Raw genomic sequence first — 24,288 nt, forward strand, 5'->3', positions numbered from 1 at the left:
AGTACAATTTTGAGGTTACTATATTTTATGCTACTTTGTACTTCTACTCCACTACAGTTCAGAGGTACATGGTGTACTTTTCCTCCACTACATGTATTTAATACCTCTAGTTACTTCACAGATGTGGATGAATGATGTGAAATGTAATCAAGTGTTAAATCAGACTTTAGTTCCACCTGGAGTAAATCCACAAGCTACCCTGCAGTATACAAAGTCATTCAAACTAGCTGCACCTTTACCAGCTTTGAGAACACTTTAAGTACATTTTTCTGGTATCATTACTTTACTCCACTACTTATTTTTCTTACATGTTGAACACCAATACCTGTACTTTCTACTTCTTACATGTTGAACACAAATACCTGTACTTTCTACTTCTTACATGTTGAACACAAATACCTGTACTTTCTACTTCTTACATGTTGAACACAATACCTGTACTTCTACTTCTTACATTTTGAACCCAAATACCTGTACTTTCTACTTCTTACATGTTGAACCCAAATACCTGTACTTTCTACTTCTTACATGTTGAACCCAAATACCTGTACTTTCTACTTCTTACATGTTGAACACAAATACCTGTACTTTCTACTTCTTACATGTTGAACCCAAATACCTGTACTTTATCTACTTCTTACATGTTGAACCCAAATACCTGTACTTCTACTTCTTACATGTTGAACCCAAATACCTGTACTTTCTACTTCTTACATTGTTGAACAACAAATACCCTGTACTTTCTACTTCTTACATGTTGAACACAAATACCTGTACTTTTCTACCTTCTTTACATGTGAACCCAAATACCTGTACTTTCTACTTCTTACATGTTGAAACACAAATACATGTTTACTTTCTACTTTCTTACCATGTTGAACACAAATACCTGTACTTTCTACTTCTTACATGTTGAACACCAAAACTTGTACTTTCTACTTCTTACATGTTGAACCCAACTACCTGTACTTTTCTACTTCTTACATGTTGAACACAAATAACCTGTACTTTCTACTTCTTACATGTTGAACCCCCAAATACCTGTACTTTCTACTTCTTAATGTTGAACCCAAATACCTGTACTTTCTACTTCTTAAATGTTGAACACAAATACCTGTACTTTCTACTTCTCTCATGTTGAACCCAAATACCTGTTACTTTCTACTTCTTACATGTTGAACCCAAATACCTGTACTTTCTACTTCTTACATGTTGAACCAAACTACCTGTACTTTCTACTTCTCACATTTTTCCAAAACAGGCTGTTCCTTTAGTTTGAATGTGTGTTTGGTGGCGTGATCATATTATTTAGAGTCATTGCGTGCCCTATTGATTTGAACACGATCCGTGTATCCATCATTTCCTGGTCTTCTCTAAAGAAGAGGGACCAATGAAAACGTTGTCATGTTGCCGTTGTTCAGCATGGAAACATTCATTAGCTAACAATGACATTATTGTTCTATTAATATAAAGGGAGGTCAGGTACTCTTTAAAACAGCTGCTAGTTATGGGTACTTTTTACTGAAGTACATTTCAAAGCCCTCTTTACTTTTACTTGAGTAAAGAAGTTTAGTCAGTACTTCTACTTTCACCAGAGTACTTTTAAACACGAGTATCTGTACTTCTACCTGAGTAAAGGATGTGTACTTCTACCTGAGTAATGTGCGTAGTAATCAGCAGCGAACCGCTTCAACACGTGTATTTCGGTTTTATTCACGGCATTCATTTTGTTATTCTACAGTATTGTTGTTTTAGAGTTATTTGTTAATATAACCCAATTTGTGTTCTTTGAAATTGAAAAGGATATCGCATTGTGTTTGTTACTTTCGTTGCAGTTGTATACGTCTTAAGTGTAATTTGGCTTGGCTTCCTATTTCTTATGGACATGCTTTTATTTTGAAGGACAGTTAGCGCTGTTGACAGGAAGTTGTTGTTGCTATGGAAACAACGTGACGGAGATTAACGGAGAAAAGTCATATCTACATATAAAGACGGAGAAAGTAAACGATAGAGTTTATGGTTAAGTGTTAGCACCCCCCGAAGAGGCACAAGCTCTTACGTTGATATTGGAGATTTCAATAAATTCAATTTGGCAGCCGCAGTGTACCCTAAGAATACGAATATCCGAATAACGAAATTGAAACCCGAATAGTACTCCAACGAATGAATATTCGGATATTCGGGTACAGCCCTAGTATGTACTTTTACCTGAGTAAAGGATGAGTACTTCTACCTGAGTAAAGGATGAGTACTTCTACCTGAGTAAAGGATGAGTACTTCTACCTGAGTAAAGGATGAGTACTTCTACCTGAGTGAAGGATGTGTACTTCTACCTGAGTAAAGGATGAGTACTTCTCTCCTCCCCAGTTCATCCTAATACTCTGTGACAGAGTACATTAGTCGTACAGATGCCAGCGCTCTAATCTAATAGTGATGTATAAATTCCTTCTGGCAGGCCAATAAAGCTCAGATTAGTTTCTGATGAAGGCGCCGCTGACAGACGAGTGAAAGGAGAATTAGAATATGAAGGTGGAGTTCCTCCGGGGACAGACGACCAACACCAGCTCACAGAAAAACCTGACTTGGTTAACAACTTGATTTAATTCCCGCTCCGCACCACTCGTATGTTTATGGGTTGATCGCCAATGCAGGTGGTGGAGAAGCATTTTCTTCTTCTTCGTTTTAAGTGCCAAACGGATTATGCAAATGAAGCCGGGAAATCTGTTTTTGATGTAGTTTGTACCCTGAAAACGTTATTATTGTTTTTTTAGGAGACGGTGATAAAGACAAACCATACTCTGCAGGCGGGGATTGAATCCAGAGAAAATGGGACAGAAGAGGGTTTGAATTATTCATGAGCTTTACTGTCTTTGCAGAAAGGAATATACATGTTTGAGTTGTTGGTGTAAAGGTGTTAGCGAACATAGAGAGGTGGATCACTTTGACACAGCAGCGCACCTGATGGAGGCTTATTAGGAACATCCTGATAAGAGTCAGTATTCCTATTGTACTTCTACACATACTCTCTTAGGGAAATGTCCTTTTTTACACTTCATTTGTCAGCTAAAGTTATTAGTTATTATTCTACTAAATATACTCGTATGGTACTATTTATAATGTGTACTTCATATAGGCCTACTTGTATGGTAGTATTTATATTGTGTATAATGTGTACTTCATGTACCCATATACATAAGAGCTCAGATGGAGATAATGTGTGTATTTGTACTCTGACCTGAGTGATAAGAGCTCGGATGGAGATGATGTGTGTGTTCTCAGATGGAGATGATGTGTGTGTTCTCAGATGGAGATGATGTGTGTGTTCTCAGATGGAGATGATGTGTGTGTTCTCAGATGGAGATGATGTGTGTGTTCTTAGATGGAGATGATGTGTGTGTTTTCGGAGCGAGATGATGTGTGTGTTCTCGGAGCGAGGGAGGGTCACCTTCTCAGAGATGAAAACACTGCGAACACTAAACACATTTTCCAAGGTCCCTCATTCCTACTTCCAGACATTATTTCCCGTATTATTAAAACGCCAGCCTCGAGGCCTGCTCTATATTCATCACATAACTGCTGTTCATACCTAATATTTGTGAGCGAATCCAGTAAACACTGCACCGCTACCTTTATTGATCTCCACGCAATAAAAGCAGCACAAAAGCACCTCTGGAAATTAGATTTCTTTACTGGAGAAATTGCATTACCTTTGCACATTCATACCATTTGTTTTGTGGGAGTTAAATCCCAGTCCTGCGGGCGTTGCTGCTTTCCCTGTTTCCTCGCTGCAGCTGCGATCAACCAAACAGTGTTTAGTTACTAAAACACAGCTCTGTCCTCAGGGAGGCTTTCATAAGCATCTCTTTTTATTTCCCAATGAGAGGATAAAGGAATGGGGAGTTCAAGAAAAGGTAAACATGTTATACAGATTTACTTTGAGGTTGGTTTTCCCAAAGCTTTAGAGCAGTGTTTCTCAAATATAGAGACACATACGCAGTTTTTTTTTTTTTAAAGGTGCACCCCGGTGGATCTGTGAGCGGCAGGGAGATCAATATACTTGTGGCCTCTTTGCAAATCTCACATCCACATTTTTTATGAAAAGCCATGGATACCTTTCACTCCATCTTTTCTGTGTCCAGTTAAAAGGCAGACCATGGGCATCGTCAGGTTCGCTAGTGCAAGGTGGCACCGGCTGCTGAGGCCGTTGTTGAAGCCTCTTCAGGCTCTGCATCGGCAGGCCTCTCCCTCGGTGTGGAGCTGTCAAACTCGACCCTAACGCCGCTTACAGCCGGCCAACTAAAAGTTGTTCCGTTCACGTTGTCATTTTTAGACTCCTTCGCTTCTTTGCTTGTGAATCCAAAAGCTGCGACGCTTGGCTGTTTTCGTTTCGCCATATTTGTTATTACAAAGCCAGAGTTAAACAAATATCAATATGAACATTTCAAATACCGCGCCGGCATCGCCACCGTAACCATAGCAACGTAAGTAGCGTAAAGAATGCAGCGCCGCCGCGTACAGATGGCAACACCCAGAAATATTCACAAATATAAAACAAATATTCAGAAACTGTAATGAACAATAACTATTATTTATTTACAGAAACTCAACATTTCTAATCCGTGTGACACAAATATGCACGATGTTTTGGTACCAGAGTGTAGGAATACTCTGTTACAGTAAAAGTCCTGCATTCAAAATGTGACTCAAGTAAGAACAAGTATTATCATGAAAATATAGTGAAAGTAGTGACAGTAAAAGTAGTCATTGTGCAGATTGGTCCATTTCAGAATAATATATATGATATAATTATATCATTAAGTTCAGTAACGAAGTATTTGTACTCCACTACTCCCCTCCTCTGATGATAGGAGTCCAGACACAGTGGTAATAACAGAATCTGTGCAGAGAGGAGTCATCCTTTACAGATCTTTGTGCTCACACAGCATTCAGCGCTCAGCGAGTGGACTCACAGACAGATGGTTCTGATCTGCAGTCATTGAGAGGGCGAGATGCAAGTCATTTCCTCTGGGACGCAGCCTGCACCGTCACGTTCACTTTGATTTATTCAACCAAGGCTCGACAAACATCTGAACAAAATAATCAGAAAACAGCTGACTCCATGGTGCTGAGATACAGAAAGAACTCATACGCTCTTTTATTATGACGACACGCTTCTACCGGTTTCTGCACATTCCCCTGAGGATTCCCCTCTTTTCTGCACAATCTCACCACTTGCTATACATCCATAAACACCTGTTTCTCCTCAAGAACACATTAGAGAACAAGCTGGGTGTGACGTAATGTGCTTTAAATCTATGACTTTGACGTTTTTTTCTTGTAACTAAATGTCATATTACGGTTATATAACGACAGTGAAAGACACATCTTTTTAGATTAGCTTTGTATTAGCAACCCCCCCTCCCTTTAAATGGTATTTTAGTCTTTATTATTTACCTACTTTGATATTGTTTATTTTATTTTATATGTCAAAGCCCCCGTCGGCGGGTCTTTTTTTTTCTCCACAAAAAAAAAAAAAAAGTTTTTTTTAAATTTTTTAATTTTTTAATTTAATTTTTTTCTTCTTTGGATGGAATGAATACCTATGGTGATAATTCAATGTAATACATCATTTTTATAGTCTGGTACCTGAAAAAGGTCAAATGGCACTGATGGAACCAGATGTACCCAAATGTGCCGAAAGCTTATTCCGCCTGGAACTTTTTTTTGCTAAACCTCTCTAAAAAGGTCAAATTTAACTTGTTTTGCCTCAATCTTGATACAGGGTACTTATTATATGTTATAATTTGGATTCCTAAAGCTTTTAGTCTACCGTCCCATCATTCAAGGGTGGTTTTCACTATAAGTAATGGGTTTTTTGTAGGTGGAGGTAAGAATTTACCTTTTTTTGCTATGTTCCATCTGAATTTACTCTGACTGAGAAAAATCTATATTGATTCTGACACTTCTACATCCAACTCACAGATGTAACCTTGCTTTGATAAAAGAAATTATTCATATAACCCTTTTAGAAGTGAAGTTGTAGTCATTTGTTTTGGGCATGTCATTTTCAAGCCTGAAACCTGAAAAACAGGCTCGGGGCTTAACAGGGGGTTATGAATGAAACAGGCCTGAGTTTAGGATCCAAACACATGACACTCTGCGTCTGCTGTCTGCGTCTAAATGCGCCACAAATTGATATTTATTTTTCCTCTTTAATGTTTTCTGTGTTATCTCTCCATGACCCTCAGCTCCGGCAGCTCAGACTAATAATTGCTTTTGTAACGACAGGAAGCGTTTCAGAAGCATGAAGCAGATCAGAAAACGTTATAATGGGAACGTTTGAGGGGCGATGTCCCACAACAGATTTTGTTGTTGACATAAAGCTCGATGACAGATTGGTATGAAGGTTTTTATAAATAAAAGAAATATAGCATTGGGATCCAATCGTGCAGAAAGTAGCTTTATTTAGTGGTTTTTGATCGCATTTCAGCTTCAGTGTACATTACACTGCAAAAAAGGAATTTTAAGAAAGTAAAAAAAACTTGTTTCTGGGAAACAATTCTTATTTCGTCTAAAAAGTCAAATAATCTTGTTGAGAATGTTTTGCTTAAAGGTAGGGTAGGTAATTTTGAGAAACCGGCTCGAGATCGCTAGAATTTGAAAATACACAACCGGAGAAAATCTGCCACTTCCTCACAGAGCCCCTCCTCCAACACACACGAACGCGCACATGACCAATGAGGGCATAGGTAAGTTTGTGCACAGATGGAAGGCTGACAGGCAGGTAGGCCATCCAGTTATTTTAGCCGGGCCGGCTCAGATGATTGGTCGTGCTTTTTACAGTACTACAGCTTCCACAGATGAAATGTTTTTATGGATTTTTTGTCAAAGCACTTCAGATATTCATTGCTATCGGGATGTTAAGAGCATTCCATGGAATATAACAACAAGTGTATCTCAAGCCGGTTTCTCAAACTTACCTACCCTACCTTTAAGAAAAGTATTCTTACTTTGAGAAAAAATATCTTACTTTTTCTTATTAAAAAATGCTATCTTATATTGAGCTACAATTAACCAGTAACAAGTTAAAGTATTGGTTTGCATACATTCCCGGCATGCCGGAAAAAAAAGTAAGATATATTTTCTCAAAGTAAGAATATTTTTCTTAAGCAAAACATTCTTAACAAGATTATTTGACTTTTTAGACGAAAAATAAGAATTGTTTCCCAGAAATAAGTATTTTTTACTTTCTTAAAATTCCTTTTTTGCAGTGTATACATATGTACACCACAACAACTCTAAATCTTGCCCAGTATCTTAGTCTAACATCTAGTCAGAATAAGTCTCTACTCCTGATATAAGACTTACTAACTTCAGAACACTGCAGTGAGATATAGGCTCTTGTTTTCAGACATCTTGTTAACTCAAAACATCTTATTTTGAGTTGTATCTCAGATGAAACTCATATTTATCAGAAAATCACCAACTAACATCAGAAAACAGAAAACGTTGGAGCATTTGCGACTTCTTTTGAAACATGTCCTGATTCTGGTGAAATATAGTTCAAAATAATCTGATATATCTAAATGTCCCATCTTCAAGAAATCTCACCAAGCTCATTTTCACTGGCAGATTTTTTAAACTTATTTCAAGTGAAAACACCTTGTTTTCATTATTGTTTTACCTGTTTTTGGAGCAGCATTTTTTAAAGTGCAGTTAAACACAACAGCAATAAGCACACAAGAACCTCGGGTGTTTTCTTTTCAACACATTGACAGTATAGATCATTAATTCAAAGATTCAAACAGTTAAACAAAAGAGGGGCGGTTCGAGGTAAATGCCGCTGCTTTCAATTGAACTATTCTTATCTCAAACTGCACTGTAACTTTTATTCATGTATTTTTCATTTGAATGTTTATTTTATTATCTTTGCTTTTTAATGACTGTTTTTAAATTCCATTTTCTTAATGTCTTTCATTTGTGTAAAGGACTTTGAATTGCCTTGTGTTGAAAGGTGCTAGATAAATACACTTGCCTTGCCGAATACACGCTTTACATTTCTCCCAAATGTCCTCGAATGGAAGTTCTTGGAGCCTCGTAGAGAAGGTTATAGAAAGTCGTTTTTAAACACTGTGGCATCTCTCTGCTGTCCTACGTTTCTGATGTGTCCTTAAACACATCACTGATATAAACTCCCTTTCATAAGCACAGTGTGGGTGGTTTATAATACAGGAAAATGATATTAGCACGTAGCATCCTCTCCTAATGAAGGAGATTAAACACATCACTGATATAAACACACTTCCATAAGTACAGTGGGGGAGGGGAGGCCACAGAAAACTCTGAAAGCACATCTTTTTGCTCTCTGCATCGTCTTGGCTGGAGAGGAGGAGCTCCAGCCGCTCCATGAATCACCGCTGAGCAGACGCTGAGCTGATAAATACATGAGCGTGAGGTCTAACATACAAGATAGGACTCTCTGTATTTCAGACCCTGCAGTCCTGATGATGGATGGCCCCGCGCCGCCTCATATTTCTCCCACAATCTGGCTTCAGACGCTGTGTTCAAAGGGCAGGAAGCAGACCACTGGGAGGTAGAGTAAAGGTGGGCCGGCCAGAGAGTACTGAGGGGGAGTCAGGGATTAACATGGAGAGAAATCAGATCACTTATGAATCAGATTGATTTCAGTCTGAATATCAAAATCAATCCAAGATATGGCTCCATCAACAGCTCGCTGGATTTACAACCTCGTTTTTTCCTTCTTAACTTCCTCTCTACCTCCCTGGTTTCTTTCCTACTAACTGACCAACCCACCCATCTACTTACCTTTCCTACTACCTACCTACCTACCTACCAACCTACCTACCTACCTACCTACCTACCTACATACCTACCCACCTACATACCTACCTACCTACCTACCTACCTACCTACCCTACCTACCTACCTACCTACCTACCTACCTACCTACCTACCTACCTACCTACCTACCTACCTACCTACCTACCCTACCTACATACCTACCTACCTACCCTACCTACATACCTACCCACCTACCTACCTCCCTACCTCCCTACCTACCCACCTACCCACCTCCCTACCTCCCTACCTACCTACCTACATACCTACCCACCTACCTAACGTACCTGACCATCCCTACTAACCTACCTACCTCCTACCTACCTACCTCCTCCTACCTACCTACCCACCTACCCACCTACCTACCTACCTACCTACCTCCCTACCTCCCTACCTCCCTACCTACCCACCTACCTACCTACCTACCTCCCTCCCTACCTACCTACCTACCTACCTACCTACCTACCTACATACCTACCCACCTACATACCTACATACCTACCTACCTACCTACCTACCTACCTACCTCCCTACCTCCCTACCTACCCACCTACCTACCTACCTACCTACCTACCCCTCCCTACCTACCTACCTACCTACCTACCTACCTCCCTACCTACCCACCTACCTACCTACCTACCTACCTACCTACCCTACCTACCTACCTACCTACCTACCTACCTACCTACCTACCTACCTTCTAAACTACCTATATACCTTCCTCGTTACCTTACCCATCTAATTACCTTTCGACCAAAGAGTATCAGAGGTTCGAGTCGATGATTATCCAATGAGAAATCTGGTTAATCTTGAATCAGAATGATAGCTGCTTGGTTTCAGTCTGAATAACAAAATTAATTGCATTCCTTTCGACAGACAAGTACTTTGAGGTAAATAGAAACACTCAGGCAACAAATTGAAGGTCCGATATTCAAGGTTGTTGTTTCCTGGCAACGTGTTCCCGTGAGGAAACAACAACTGGTGGAACAGAAGCAGTGTTTGCCTTCAGTGGAGGAAGTGTGGAGGATAACACAGATAAATAATGAAAGGATAACAGCGGATGGCGTCCTGACACCTCGTCCAATTACCCTGCTTCCTTAAACAGCAGCTGACAGGCTGAACACCCACACGGTTGCTCTGTGAATGGGAAATGGACTGTATTAATACAAGTCATTCACACACATTCATTCAGAGGCTGCAGGAGCTACTGGATTAAGTGTTTTGCTCAAGGACACATCAACACGTTGACTTTGGGGGCTTAGAGTGTAACTACAGACCCTAAGATGGGTAAATGACCCCTCCATCCTGAAGCCACATACACAAGATGTCCCTTATAGGATTAATAAAGTACACCAACCTTCCTATTTATCTACTCCAGTGTTAATTTCGTCAACGAAAACTATGACGAAAAATGTTCGTCAACGACCTTTTTTACATGACTAAGACGAGACGATGACGAGCTAAAATAGATTCTTGATAACGAAAATTTGACGAAATGTATATTTAGTTTTCGTTGACGAGACGAGACGGGACTAAGGTGTTAATGGTGGACTAGCGGACATTCAAAATGCAGCATATTTTCCCCCAATTGCCCGTCTTGTCTGTCAAAATGCATCTTACATTTCTAACTTGCAATATCATTATTTCCGCTCTCTTCACTCCAGAAGAGCGATCTCCCTCTGTCTCTCTGTGTGCGGGGGCGGGGCCTAACAGACACGCTGCAGCGGCACACAGAGATCTGCCGGGGACGGAGCGTTCAGAGAGAGACACTCTACAAGGCTCGATGTGGACAAAGCTCGTTTGCCATGTTTTCGCGTTAGCGCGTTGACACGAGTAGTCTGTCCAAACAGCCGGCCAAAAGGCGTCATATTCAGTCGGAGAAATGCACAATTTTCGACTTCCTTAACTCGTAGCTCTGTTGCCCCAATTACGACATCAGGTGTGCAGAGGTGGGAGAAGTACTCAGATCTTGTAGCTAAGTAAAAAAATACCATAGTGTAGGAAGAGTTCCTCAAGTCAAAGTATGATCATCAAAATATATTTAAAGTAGCGACACAGTAAAAGTAGTCATTGTGCAGATTGGTCCATTTCAGAATAATATATATGATATGTTTTATAATGATTGATCATGAAAGTGTTCTCAAAGCTGGTAAAGGTGCAGCTAGTTTGAATGACTTTGTATACTGCAGGGCAGCTTGTGAATTTACTCCAGGTGGAACTAAAGTCTGATTTAACACTTGATTATATTTCACATCATTCATCCACATCTGTAAAGTAACTAAAGGTATTAAATACATGTAGTGGAGTAGAAGTACACCATTTAACTATGAACTGTAGTGGAGTAGAAGTACACAGTAGCATAACATTTAAATACTCCAGTAAAGTACAAGTACCTCAACATTTTACTCAAGTACAGTACAATATTTTAACATAATTATATATATTTCATTTATTTCACATTTAAATAAAGCAATTAATTCGGTTAACAATTTGTTAGTTTTTTCCTTTAAAAAAATAATAAAAAGTACCTACAAGAATACCGTTAAAGTACCGGATCGATAAGCAGTATTGATAAGAGTAGCAGTACCGTAGAAAACCTTAACGATACCCATCCCTAGATATTACACAAGTAAAGTGTTAAGAGAGTGAAATGTTGCTTTACGAATGTCAACACTTGATGCTGTCACCTTGATTACAATGTCAGAAACCTGTATTTGCCGAACTGAATTGGTTTAAAGAGAGAAAACATTTTGACTAAAAGTTGACTAAAATGTAATTTTTCATCGACTAAAAGTAGACTAACACGTTTTGAGTTTTCGTCGACTAAAACTCGACTAAAACGTTTTGAGTTTTCGTCGACTAAAACTAGACTAAAACTATGAAGGATAGAAATGACTAAAATGTGACTAAAACTAATAACCATTTTCGTCTAAAGACTAAGACTAAGACTAAATCAAAAACAGCTGCCAAAATTAACACTGATCTACTCTCCTACTCAAATTATAGCATCTACTTACTTATTAACCTGCCTTCCTGCTAACTGTATCACTTCCCTACCTATTTTCTAACTTACATTACATGACATGACATGTCACTTGTTAGACGCTTTTATCCAAAGAGACTAACATACTCAATACTGTGGCCAATCACCACAGGAGCACTTTGGGGTGAAGTGTCTCAGGGACACAACGACATGCTGACTGCAGTGGGGTTTGAACCTGTGACCATCTGATCCAAACACCAACGCTCTACCTACATACTTAATAACCTACCTTTCCCACCCTTAAACCTACCTTCTTACTTACCTAATAACCTTCTAATATATTTGTTCAACTAACCTAAATACCCAGCTACTTTTTCCTGGAACATCACTTACCTACCAATTGTTTACATACCTACGATCTACCTATTTCCCTTCCTTATACTTATTGACTTACTAACCTACTTATCTGCCTACCTACATATACTTACTTACCTATCTACAAACTAACCTTCCGTCTTTATACCTGTCTACCTACTCACCTACTTATACATCCTTACACACTTCTGGCTTGAGATTTTATTTTATGACCTCCTTAAGAGCAGGTATCTGAGAGACAAGATGTCAGTGAAGCTTCAAAACCATTTTATTTTAAGGTGAAAGTTACACGGTGTTGCTTTAGCATTTCTTGCTGTGTTGGACAAGATAACGCCTGAAAAATCGTGTACTTTTTGATTATCTTCCAGACAATATCATCACAAAATGGGCTTTTGGGGAAGTATCTTCCAATCTCAGGAGCAGAGAGAGAACAACAACAGATACTTTCACTTATAAATGTGCCTGCTGTGTGTTTTTTAATCAATATTGCCTCATTCACCTTTACTGTGCTTTCTGAACCACATCTGTTCCCGTGACGGCCCTCCTGTGTCGTAGAGGTGACTGAACGTTAACTTTGGACCTGACAGCTCCTCTGTTTCCCGGGTATAAAAAGCTCCGTGTCCTGTAGAGGCCGTTGCCCCGGGAGGTCCAGCTGGTGGAGCAGCTGAGAGACCCAGAGACCCCATTCATCACAATCTGACCCCAACAACAGCAGCATGTTGTCACGGAGGATCCATCACCTGAGATACGATACGAGATACGAGTAGAGGTGGGAAGTAGAGGAGTACAAATACTTCGTTACTGTAAGTACATCTTTCTGGTATCAGTACTTTACTCCACTACTTATTTTTCTGACGACTTTTTACTTTGACTTCTTACATTTTGAACACAAATACCTGTACTTTCTACTTCTTACATGTTGAACACAAATACCTGTACTTTCTACTTCTTACATTTTGAACACAAATACCTGTACTTTCTACTTCTTACATTTTGAACACAAATACCTGTACTTTCTACTTCTTACATGTTGAACACAAATACCTGTACTTTCTACTTCTTACATTTTGAACACAAATACCTGTACTTTCTACTTCTTACACTTTGACCACAAATACCTGTACTTTCTACTTCTTACATGTTGAACACAAATACCTGTACTTTCTACTTCTTACATGTTGAACACAAATACCTGTACTTTCTACTTCTTACATTTTGAACACAAATACCTGTACTTTCTACTTCTCACATGTTGAACACAAATACCTGTACTTTCTACTTCTTACATGTTGAACACAAATACCTGTACTTTCTACTTCTTACATGTTGAACACAAATACCTGTACTTTCTACTTCTTACATGTTGAACTCAAATACCTGTACTTTCTACTTCTTACATGTTGAACTCAAATACCTGTACTTTCTACTTCTTACATGTTGAACACAAATACCTGTACTTTCTACTTCTTACATGTTGAACACAAATACCTGTACTTTCTACTTCTTACATGTTGAACACAAATACCTGTACTTTCTACTTCTTACATGTTGAACTCAAATACCTGTACTTTCTACTTCTCACATGTTGAACACAAATACCTGTACTTTCTACTTCTTACATGTTGAACACAAATACCTGTACTTTCTACTTCTTACATGTTGAACACAAATACCTGTACTTTCTACTTCTTACATGTTGAACCCAAATACCTGTACTTTCTACTTCTTACATGTTGAACCCAAATACCTGTACTTTCTACTTCTTACATGTTGAACTCAAATACCTGTACTTTCTACTTCTCACATTTCCCAAACAGGCTGGTTCCTTTAGTTTGAATGTGTGTTTGGTGGCGTGATCATTATTATTTAGAGTCATTGCGTGCCTATTGATTTGAACACGATCCGTGTATCCATCATTTCCTGGTCTTCTCTAAAGAAGAGGGACCAATGAAAACGTTGTCATGTTGCCGTTGTTCAGCATGGAAACATTCATTAGCTAACAATGACATTATTGTTCTATTAATATAAAGGGAGGTCAGGTACTCTTTAAAACAGCTGCTAGTTATGGGTACTTTTTACTGAAGTACATTTCAAAGCTTCTTTACTTTTACTTGAGTAAAGAAGTTTAGTCAGTACTTCTACTTTTCACCAGAGTACTTTTAAACACGAGTATCTGTACTTCTACTTGAGTAAAGGATGTGTGTACTTTTGCCATCTCTGGATACGATAATACTTTAATGGTTAAGATAGAAAAGCTCTCTCAAGGGAGGGAAACTGGGAAGTCTGGTTTTCAGCACATAGAGTGTTGGAGTAAACCCCGAAATGTTGAGTACCCTAAAGTTTAATGTTAGAAATGTATATTAGGGTCTCCAGCACATAGAAACTGCCGGATGCTAACCGGCTCAGAACCAAACACGCCGTAGCTGCTTTTAGTTTTTCTGCCCCCCAAAAATATAACAAACTTCCAGAAAACATGAGTCTTCACCAACTTTTAGTTCTTTTAAATTGAGGCTAAAAACATCACTTTTTTTTTTAGCACCTTCTGTATTTACAATGTTGTTTTTAAACTATCTCTCATATGCATGGTTTTTATGAATCTGTTATTCCATTGTGTTTATTTATTGTGTTGGGCAATTTGCACAGTTAGCACAAGTTGCGTTAATTAGCATTATTTAGTATTATGTATAAAAGTGGCTTTCTTTGATTTGGACAGTTTCAGAGTGATTTTGGGGTCTTTGAGGATGCTGGGTCCATTTCTGACATTTTCAGGATCAAATATTGCAGCTTTAACCAGAAAATCGCAATATTTGAACTTGATTTTTATTCATTTTGGGATGATTTGGAAGATTTAAGGATTCGGATCCACAGTAGAGGTAATAATGTTCATGTTGTGCTCTCATGGTAGTCAAAATCAGTCGACCAAGAGTATAAATATGGCCACTTTCTGGTTAAAACTGCAATTTGTTATCCTGAAAAATGCTAATTAATGCAACTTGTGCTATTTGTGCAAATTGCCTATTAATATGAACAAAGACGTCCACAGTAAAGGTTATACTCTCCATCTTGTGCTCTCTCTATCTAATGGTCGCAACACTACTCATGGTAGCACACACTCAGTTCACTGAGAGTACAGATATGGCCTTTTTTGATGAAAGAAATGCTACTTCACACAACATAATTGCTCAACATATGCAGGTTAGCATCCGGCAGTTTCTATGTCCTGGAGACCCTACTGTACATTTCTAACATAAAACTTTAGGGTTATCAACATTTCAGGGTCCACAAAGCTAGACTAGAGTGGGGTCAGGACTTCATCAAACTCAGAGAGAGTCTGCAGGCTTTTACGGTGATGAGAGTATGAACCGAGCTGTATTTCTCACTGACCATAAAGGTGTGTTATCGGAGCGTAGCCACAATGCTCCTGTTGGTGTTTTATCATTGACATATTAAACCCTGCTATTGATCCGACGCCTGGCTTTAAGACCTCTCTATCTGCTCCACACATCACAGATTGCCAATCTTGTTCAAACCCTGTTCCCCTCACCCTCGCGCAGACGCTGTATTGAGACGACAGAAACCTGTACGCAACACAACATGGTTCTTGCGGTCAATATTACGGGTACCTTCACATCGAGGAAAACACGGGGAGCAAATTGAAAAAGAGACAAATGACCCGGAGCTTGGTGAGGTCTCATTTATCAACGGACACAATCAGATCTAAGTATCCTGGGAGCCGTTCAGAGTGAGAGTCTGACGTATTAACCCTTAAGGCTTCACTTCACTGAGAGGAAGTAGACCAGAGAGGGCAAGAGTACACATCCTTTACTCAAGTACAAGTACACATACTCGTGTTTAAAAATACTCTGGTAAGTACTGACTAAACTTCTTTACTCAAGTACAAGTAAAGAGGCTTTGAAATGTACTTCAGTAAAAAGTACCCAGCTGTTTTAAAGAGTACCTGACCTCCCTTTATATTAATAGAACAATAATGTCATTGTTACCCTTAACCCAGTCCAGATTTTCTGAAAAAGTCAACATTTTGTGATTTTCAGAAAAAAGTAACAATTTTGTGAAAAGTCATAATTTTGCATTTGGAAATAAGTTGAAATATCAACAATAAACGTTCAACTTTTCAGAATACAAATGTTAGCGTACTGAAAATGACTTAATGACTCTACTGTACGGACTGGACTCCATCTTTACACACAGCTTAGATATTCAGTAAACAACATATGTTTTGTGCGTACCTATTTACACTCTGTATGTTTATACACTCACAGATTTCTGAAATTGACACTTACATTTCCAAACACACAGTAGTTCTGATGCATTGAATTAGGAGCAGCTCTTAATCACATTCCAACTGATCGACAACAGCCCAGTGATAAGCTGTGCAGCGACAACAACAACAACAACAACCTCTGGATGTCAGATCTCCTGAGCCCATACCGATGTAATGTTAGCCAATAGCTTTTGCCTGCGAGTGAAAAATCAATGAGAAGTTGATTACAGCCATTCAAAGCTTCCCAGAGTGCATCAGGACGAGAATCTGCAGAATAATGATTGAAGCGAACGTATTGATTGTACAAGGTTTTATTTTTCCATTACATATATCTAATTAGCATGTGCGTCTTCATGGGAGGGAATACTACTTCTTATTTTGTAGTCACATTGAAAAAGAGATTTGTGTTAAAGCAAAACTGAAATCATGTTTTCATGCCAGGTAATATTCCCTATCTACAATTTATGAAACATGACAGTCTTAGCCTCAACAGCTGCTACACAAATAGCATAATGTTTATATTGCATGAGGTTTCTCCAATGTAGACCTGAGCTGGTTTAACCTACACTTTATTTGTGGGTATTTCTGTATTCTTCAGCAGAATGTTGGCGTCTACAGTCGACTCCACAGATTTACACAGAACATTGAGTGACGGTTAGATAACTAATACATACAAAGAATCTGATTTGATTCATTTCAGCACATTTCAATTGAAGTTGAAGATGGGTATATTAAATGGGACGAAGCCTGCGAGCTAGTTCAGGCAGTCAACTCGAGCACCAATGATACATTAACACGTGACGCGCCTCGTCCCTCTTACAACCAACCAAACACATTCTCCTAAACATGCCGCTCTATTGAAGCTGCCAGGTCTTCCTGCCTCTGCCTCGCTAATTAAATACAAAAATAATAACTTGAATTGATATAGCGCCTTTCATCAACCCAAGGTCGCTTAACAAAGAAACATATAAGGACAAGACATAGAACAGGGGGGCAGAAATGGAAGTGTGACATTGCAGGGGGGGGAGAGTGAGTTCATGTTGGAAGGCTTTGTTGAACAGATGAGTTTTCAGGGTTGATGTTCAGAGAAGGGGCGTTACGGATTTCAGCACGGAGGGAGTTCCAGAGGGGGGGGGGGGGGGGGGGGGGGCAGCGACACTGAAGGCACGGCCCCCGAAGGTGCGGAGGCGTGAATGGGGAATGGAGAGCAGGCCGGAGTCTGAGGATCGAAGGGTGTGGGACGGGGGGTGGAGGAGATCTGTGAGGGACTGAGGGGAGAGGGCACGGAGGGACTTGGAGGTGAGGAGGAGGAGTTTGTAGGTGATGTGGGACTTGACCGGGAGCCAGTGGAGGTTGCAGAGAGTAGGGGGTGATGTGCTGCCAGGGCTCGGTGCGTGTGAGGACCCTGGCAGCTGAGTTCTGGATGTACTGGAGCCTCTCCAGGGTTAATACAATATTGAGAATGACAGAAATGTACAAATAGAGTTGAAAAGTGGATATTATAGCGAATACATACCACATAAAAAAAATAAAGCTTATATTTAAAATGAAACTGAAATGTTGAGAATAAATACAAAATGTAAGAATGAAGCAGACATTTCGAAAAGTCCAAAGGTTGAGAATAAAGATAAATGAGAATCAAGTTGAATTTCTAAGAATAGAGTTTAATTATAAGGAGTTGGAGAACCAAGCAGAACGTTTAAAAAGTGAAAATGTTAATTATGAAGTTAAAAAGTTAAGAATACATTTAGAACATCTCAGCCGCCTTCTCCTTGCTGATATACATTTAGCGTCTCATAAAAGATAATTAGTAAATACCCGCCCCCCCCCCTCACAGCTGTGTTCATTGTGAGTTTTTCACATTAAAAAATCCCACAGATGGAAAGCGAGCCCTTTGGAGATTTCCTAACGCCATCAAACACATGTTGATCTGAAGTAGGATCCTCAGACGATGTATCCAGAGCAGGAGAACAGTGCAGTAACCAGAGTGTGTGATTATGAACACTTTAAAGAGTCCCAGTGTGTTTGTTACACAGGTTTCTAACCGTGCCTGCAGGCAAACACTCAGGGAACACATCCGACCGTCACACAATAACAATGATGCCAAAGCCTTTATGACAACTCCTTATTGAGAGATACTGAATTATATGTCAACATTTCATAAAACAGGATTCAATGGAAGGGAGATTATTATTGTGATGTTGGACACAATAGGGGGTGACACGACATATCATTATCTAAACTGCTGGTTCATTATATCACATTAATACAATATGGAACAATAATGGAAAGGCCAATGGTGCATTCAGGTGCTCCTTGGACAATCCTATGTCACGTGTTTGGATGTCTCCCAGCTGTGTGCGTCACTCTTTAGTGTCCCCTGGTCTCCCAGGTGTGTGCGTCACTCTTTAGTGTCCCCTGGTCTCCAGCTGTGTGTGTCACTCTTTAGTGTCCCCTGGTCTCCCAGCTGTGTGCGTCACTCTTTAGTGTCCCCTGGTCTCCCAGCTGTGTGCGTCACTCTTTAGTGTCCCCTGGTCTCCCAGCTGTGTGCGTCACTCTTTAGTGTCCCCTGGTCTCCCAGCTGTGTGCGTCACTCTTTAGTGTCCCCTGGTCTCCCAGCTGTGTGCGTCACTCTTTAGTGTCCCCTGGTCTCCAGCTGTGTGTGTCACTCTTTAGTGTCCCCTGGTCTCCCAGCTGTGTGCGTCACTCTTTAGTGTCCCCTGGTCTCCCAGCTGTGTGCGTCACTCTTTAGTGTCCCCTGGTCTCCCAGCTGTGTGCGTCACTCTTTAGTGTCCCCTGGTCTCCCAGCTGTGTGCGTCACTCTTTAGTGTCCCCTGGTCTCCAGCTGTGTGCGTCACTCTTTAGTGTCCCCTGGTCTCCCAGCTGTGTGCGTCACTCTTTAGTGTCCCCTGGTCTCCAGCTGTGTGCGTCACTCTTTAGTGTCCCCTGGTCTCCCAGCTGTGTGCGTCACTCTTTAGTGTCCCCTGGTCTCCAGCTGTGTGCGTCACTCTTTAGTGTCCCCTGGTCTCCAGCTGTGTGCGTCACTCTTTAGTGTCCCCTGGTCTCCCAGCTGTGTGCGTCACTCTTTAGTGTCCCCTGGTCTCCCAGCTGTGTGCGTCACTCTTTAGTGTCCCCTGGTCTCCCAGCTGTGTGCGTCACTCTTTAGTGTCCCCTGGTCTCCAGCTGTGTGCATCACTCTTTAGTGTCCCCTGGTCTCCAGCTGTGTGCGTCACTCTTTAGTGTCCCCTGGTCTCCCAGCTGTGTGCGTCACTCTTTAGTGTCCCCTGGTCTCCAGCTGTGTGCGTCACTCTTTAGTGTCCCCTGGTCTCCCAGCTGTGTGCGTCACTCTTTAGTGTCCCCTGGTCTCCAGCTGTGTGCGTCACTCTTTAGTGTCCCCTGGTCTCCAGCTGTGTGCGTCACTCTTTAGTGTCCCCTGGTCTCCCAGCTGTGTGCGTCACTCTTTAGTGTCCCCTGGTCTCCAGCTGTGTGCGTCACTCTTTAGTGTCCCCTGGTCTCCCAGCTGTGTGCGTCACTCTTTAGTGTCCCCTGGTCTCCAGCTGTGTGCGTCACTCTTTAGTGTCCCCTGGTCTCCAGCTGTGTGCGTCACTCTTTAGTGTCCCCTGGTCTCCCAGCTGTGTGCGTCACTCTTTAGTGTCCCCTGGTCTCCAGCTGTGTGCGTCACTCTTTAGTGTCCCCTGGTCTCCAGCTGTGTGCGTCACTCTTTAGTGCCTCATTAGATTTGAATGGATAAACTTTCATGTCTCAAACAGACATTAACTTCATATCAAGTCTAACTTGCTGATTTCATTCAGAAAGCTTCCTCTCTGTCTGACCTGAGATCCTTCATGATTTTGTCGATTTAAACCCCCCCCCCCTCAGCGGCTAGGAAGATAATATGCCTCCGTGCCTCATGGCTGTTTATTGTCTGTTTATTCACGGGAAATACAAGTGGATTGTTCCTAATGATTCAATAAAGGATGAGCGGTAAAGCCGGTGTGTGGTGACTCACTTAATCGTCCGTGGGGACATTATCCCGTTAGCAGCTGACGTCTCCATTGTCGCCGGCTTTATTAAAAACATCTTTGTTATGGTGCGGCTCAATCAGCGGTCAGGCCTGAATTAGTGCCGCTGCCTCACATCCACGGAAACATCAGGAGCCCTCATTTACATATCTGAGGTTTTATTAATTCATAACGTCTCAGATTCATAAAGGAGGTCGGCTGACAAGAGCTAACAAGTGGAGACGGGGAGAGGGAGATATTTCAGAGGCGTTTCAACAAGTGAACACGTCTACAGATAAAAGTGTGTATTTAGACCTGGAGAAAGACTTTCAATACATTTGCAAGTTTTTTATAATCCAAAATAAACACGCTGCAGCTTCAGAAAGGATGCAGACATGAAAACCCAAATGTTCCACATGAAGAAACCTCTCCAGCAACTTGACAACACGTGCAGCTTTTAGAGAACATTCAGCAACTTGAGGAGACATGGCAGCGTTTACTAAAAGCTGCAGAAACCAAACGCTGCAAATACAAAACGCAGGCCAAATAGACTTTGATGTTTACACATATAACTGCAACTATAACCAGCCCTGAGAGATTTATATATAAAACCCAACTAATGGGAAAGTCTGCGTGCGTACAAAGACGGCCGACTAGCAGCAGCATACAAAGTGCCGTGGTGTACACCATATCCTCATCCAGTAACAACACGTACTGCACAATGGGACACAGGAACCAGACTCTTTAGGCGCTGTCAGAGGCACTCATGTAAAGCAGTGGCGAACCGTGTCTATCACAACTGGACCTTCTGTAGACACGTATCCCCCCCCCCCACGCCGTTATGATGTCCGTCTTTTCACTGAATGGTCGTCTTGTAAAGGGTACTGACAACAGCTCCGCAACAACATCATCTTCACCTGTTGCCATTTCAACTCTAAAAACAATACAACGGCAACTTAAGTGCTCCGTGGCATTTCTCTGGATCCTCTGTCTCTCTCCAGTGAACTACCGGGCCTTCTAGAGCACCTGGAACCCAGGGAAACTCTGAGAGAACACGCCCATTGGCTACAAATCAATATATGATTGGTTGATCAAACTGTCAATCCAAAGGCTCTCATTCAGTGTGAGGGCCGGGGCCTTCTATCAAGGATATAGAATACCTGGTTAAAGGATATTCTACCCAGAGACCCAGAACAACATCTGATTGGTCGCATTTAGTTTCTAACACAAAACCACTGAAATGCGTCGTGCATGGACCGAGAAGGAGAAACAAATCAACATAACACTGTGATATTACAGATCAGCAACACACATACCATTCTCATTTATTCATTTTAGTTACATTTTAAATTAGACCAGTTAGAAAACTCTCCCTGGTCCCCGGCTTGAGCTTGAATCTCAGGATCCATGTATCTGTGATCCTCTCCAGAATGGAAGTAGTCATCACATACAGAGCATCAACTAGTTCCTGAACAGTGTCCTTCACATGCTGATATCCAAGAGAGGGAGTTACACAGTCACAAGATGGAGGAATAGAAAGCAGTATTCAATGTTTACTTCAGATTAGCTCCACGTCAGAAATGAGTATGCTTGTCACATGTCTATCTCCATAGAGGCTGAATCATCATGTTAATCACATAGCTATCATATGCCTCAAACAGTCCTGATGCTCTTCTAGGTAATCATACATCCTGTCATGTTCTCAGCTACAGTTGGGATACCTTTGTTATCATGTTACTCTCATGTTGGAAGAGGACATTCAGGATTTTCCCAACATTTCTTCAAGGAAAGTTCTACTCCAACACCCCCAAAAGATCTTGACAAAATAACAGAGCAACGTGGTGACGCAGATATGCAGGCGGGGTGTGACTGACACGACCCCTGCAGATTGCCGATGCCCAGATGTGAGTCTGAGAGTGAAGCAGCCCCTCTTTGTTTTCTCGACTCGGCCCCGGCACAGGTGGCGTCCGAGCCAATGTGAAATGAACAATCAGAAAGAGATGAGAGCGGCTGAGACTCCTGCGCTCCCTGAATGTCACACGAATAATTCCTCTGCAAACATCACCTGATGATCCGAGCGGCTTTTATTATTTAGTGATGCATCGTCTTCATACAGAGGCGCGCTTTTGTTAGGCTCTGAAGGATGGAGATGAAGCGGACATCTGACAGGAAGTCATTTCAGAAAGAGTGTGCAGGTGAAATGAATCGAGTGGATGTTTGTTGTTGCTATACGACCCAGGTGTGACTTTATACACAAGATATTACATGCAAAACTTGATTTGTGTGTTGACTGAGGAGTTTATTTGACCAGCTTTTGTGTCCGTAGATTTCTCCTAGATTACGTTACGCCTCATTTGCATTAAATCATAGTCAGAAGACTTGATGTCAGTAATGAAGCGGGAAGATTCATGATCTGTTGGTTACATTTTTTTATATATTCTACGGTGCGTCACTCTTTAGTGTCCCCTGGTCTCCCAGCTGTGTGCGTCACTCTTTAGTGTCCCCTGGTCTCCCAGCATGGTGCTGAATGTTCTCTAAACGCTGCAGGCGTTGTCAAGTTGCTGGAGATGTTTCTTCATGTGGAACATTTGTGTTTTTATATCTGCATCCTCTCTGAAGCTGCAGCGTGTTTCTACTGATGGAGGAGTTTTGGGCGTTTGCACCCGTTGCCTCCGTGCATGAGCAAAATGGAAACAATCCGTCCCATATTCCTGCTAAAGCTTCACAACCTAAATGTGCCACGACGAAGACATCCCTCATAATCTGAAGGATATTTCTTTCTATTGATTCAGGTTCTGGTCTCCTCTCTTTACTCAAAAAGAAAGACATCATTTTCTGCAGGAAGGTCACTGCGCCGGAGTCACGTTTGGTTTGAGACATTAAAAGAGAACTGGTGAGTCAGGGGAAAGAGTATTGTGTCTTTCAGAGGATATTGAAATTAATAAGCGTGAAAATGAGGAGGGGTTGGGTCTGAGTGCCCAAATTAAATCTGCAGAGATAAAAGGAACACTTCTTTCTGCAGGATTGTGTTTTTTAGATTTCATATTGATATTCAGGCCATTCCTCACTGTAGAAGCTAAAGCATTTAATGGAGCCTGAACGCATCATTGGTCTGTCAGTGGGAATATGAAATAAATGAAGACAACATTAAAGTAAAAACTGTTTATCCCAAGGTTGTGTTTACTGTAGGAATACAAGCTGGATAATGGAAAGCTGGAAATCAAGTTTCTAAATGAGACGAATAAACATCATCACGCCTAACATTAGCCGCCTTTAGCTTAGCGGTGGTGACGTGAAGTCATGTGACCGTACTGTAGTTCCTTTATAGTCCAACATTAGCCACCTTTAGCTTAGCGGTGGTGACGTGAAGTCATGTGACCGTGCTGTAGTTCCTTCATAGCCCAACATTAGCCTCCTTTAGCTTAGCGGTGGTGACGTGAAGTCATGTGACCGTGCTGTAGTTCCTTTATAGCCCAACATTAGCCTCCTTTAGCTTAGCGGTGGTGACGTGAAGTCATGTGACCGTGCTGTAGTTCCTTTATAGCCCAACATTAGCCGCCTTTAGCTTAGCGGTGGTGACGTGAAGTCATGTGACCGTGCTGTAGTTCCTTTATAGCCCAACATTAGCCACCTTTAGCTTAGCGGTGGTGACGTGAAGTCATGTGACCGTGCTGTAGTTCCTTCATAGCCCAACATTAGCCTCCTTTAGCTTAGCGGTGGTGACGTGAAGTCATGTGACCGTGCTGTAGTTCCTTTATAGCCCAACATTAGCCTCCTTTAGCTTAGCT

Source organism: Trematomus bernacchii, unplaced genomic scaffold (genome assembly GCF_902827165.1).
Source record: "Trematomus bernacchii unplaced genomic scaffold, fTreBer1.1, whole genome shotgun sequence".
Taxonomy (NCBI): Eukaryota; Metazoa; Chordata; class Actinopteri; order Perciformes; family Nototheniidae; genus Trematomus; species Trematomus bernacchii.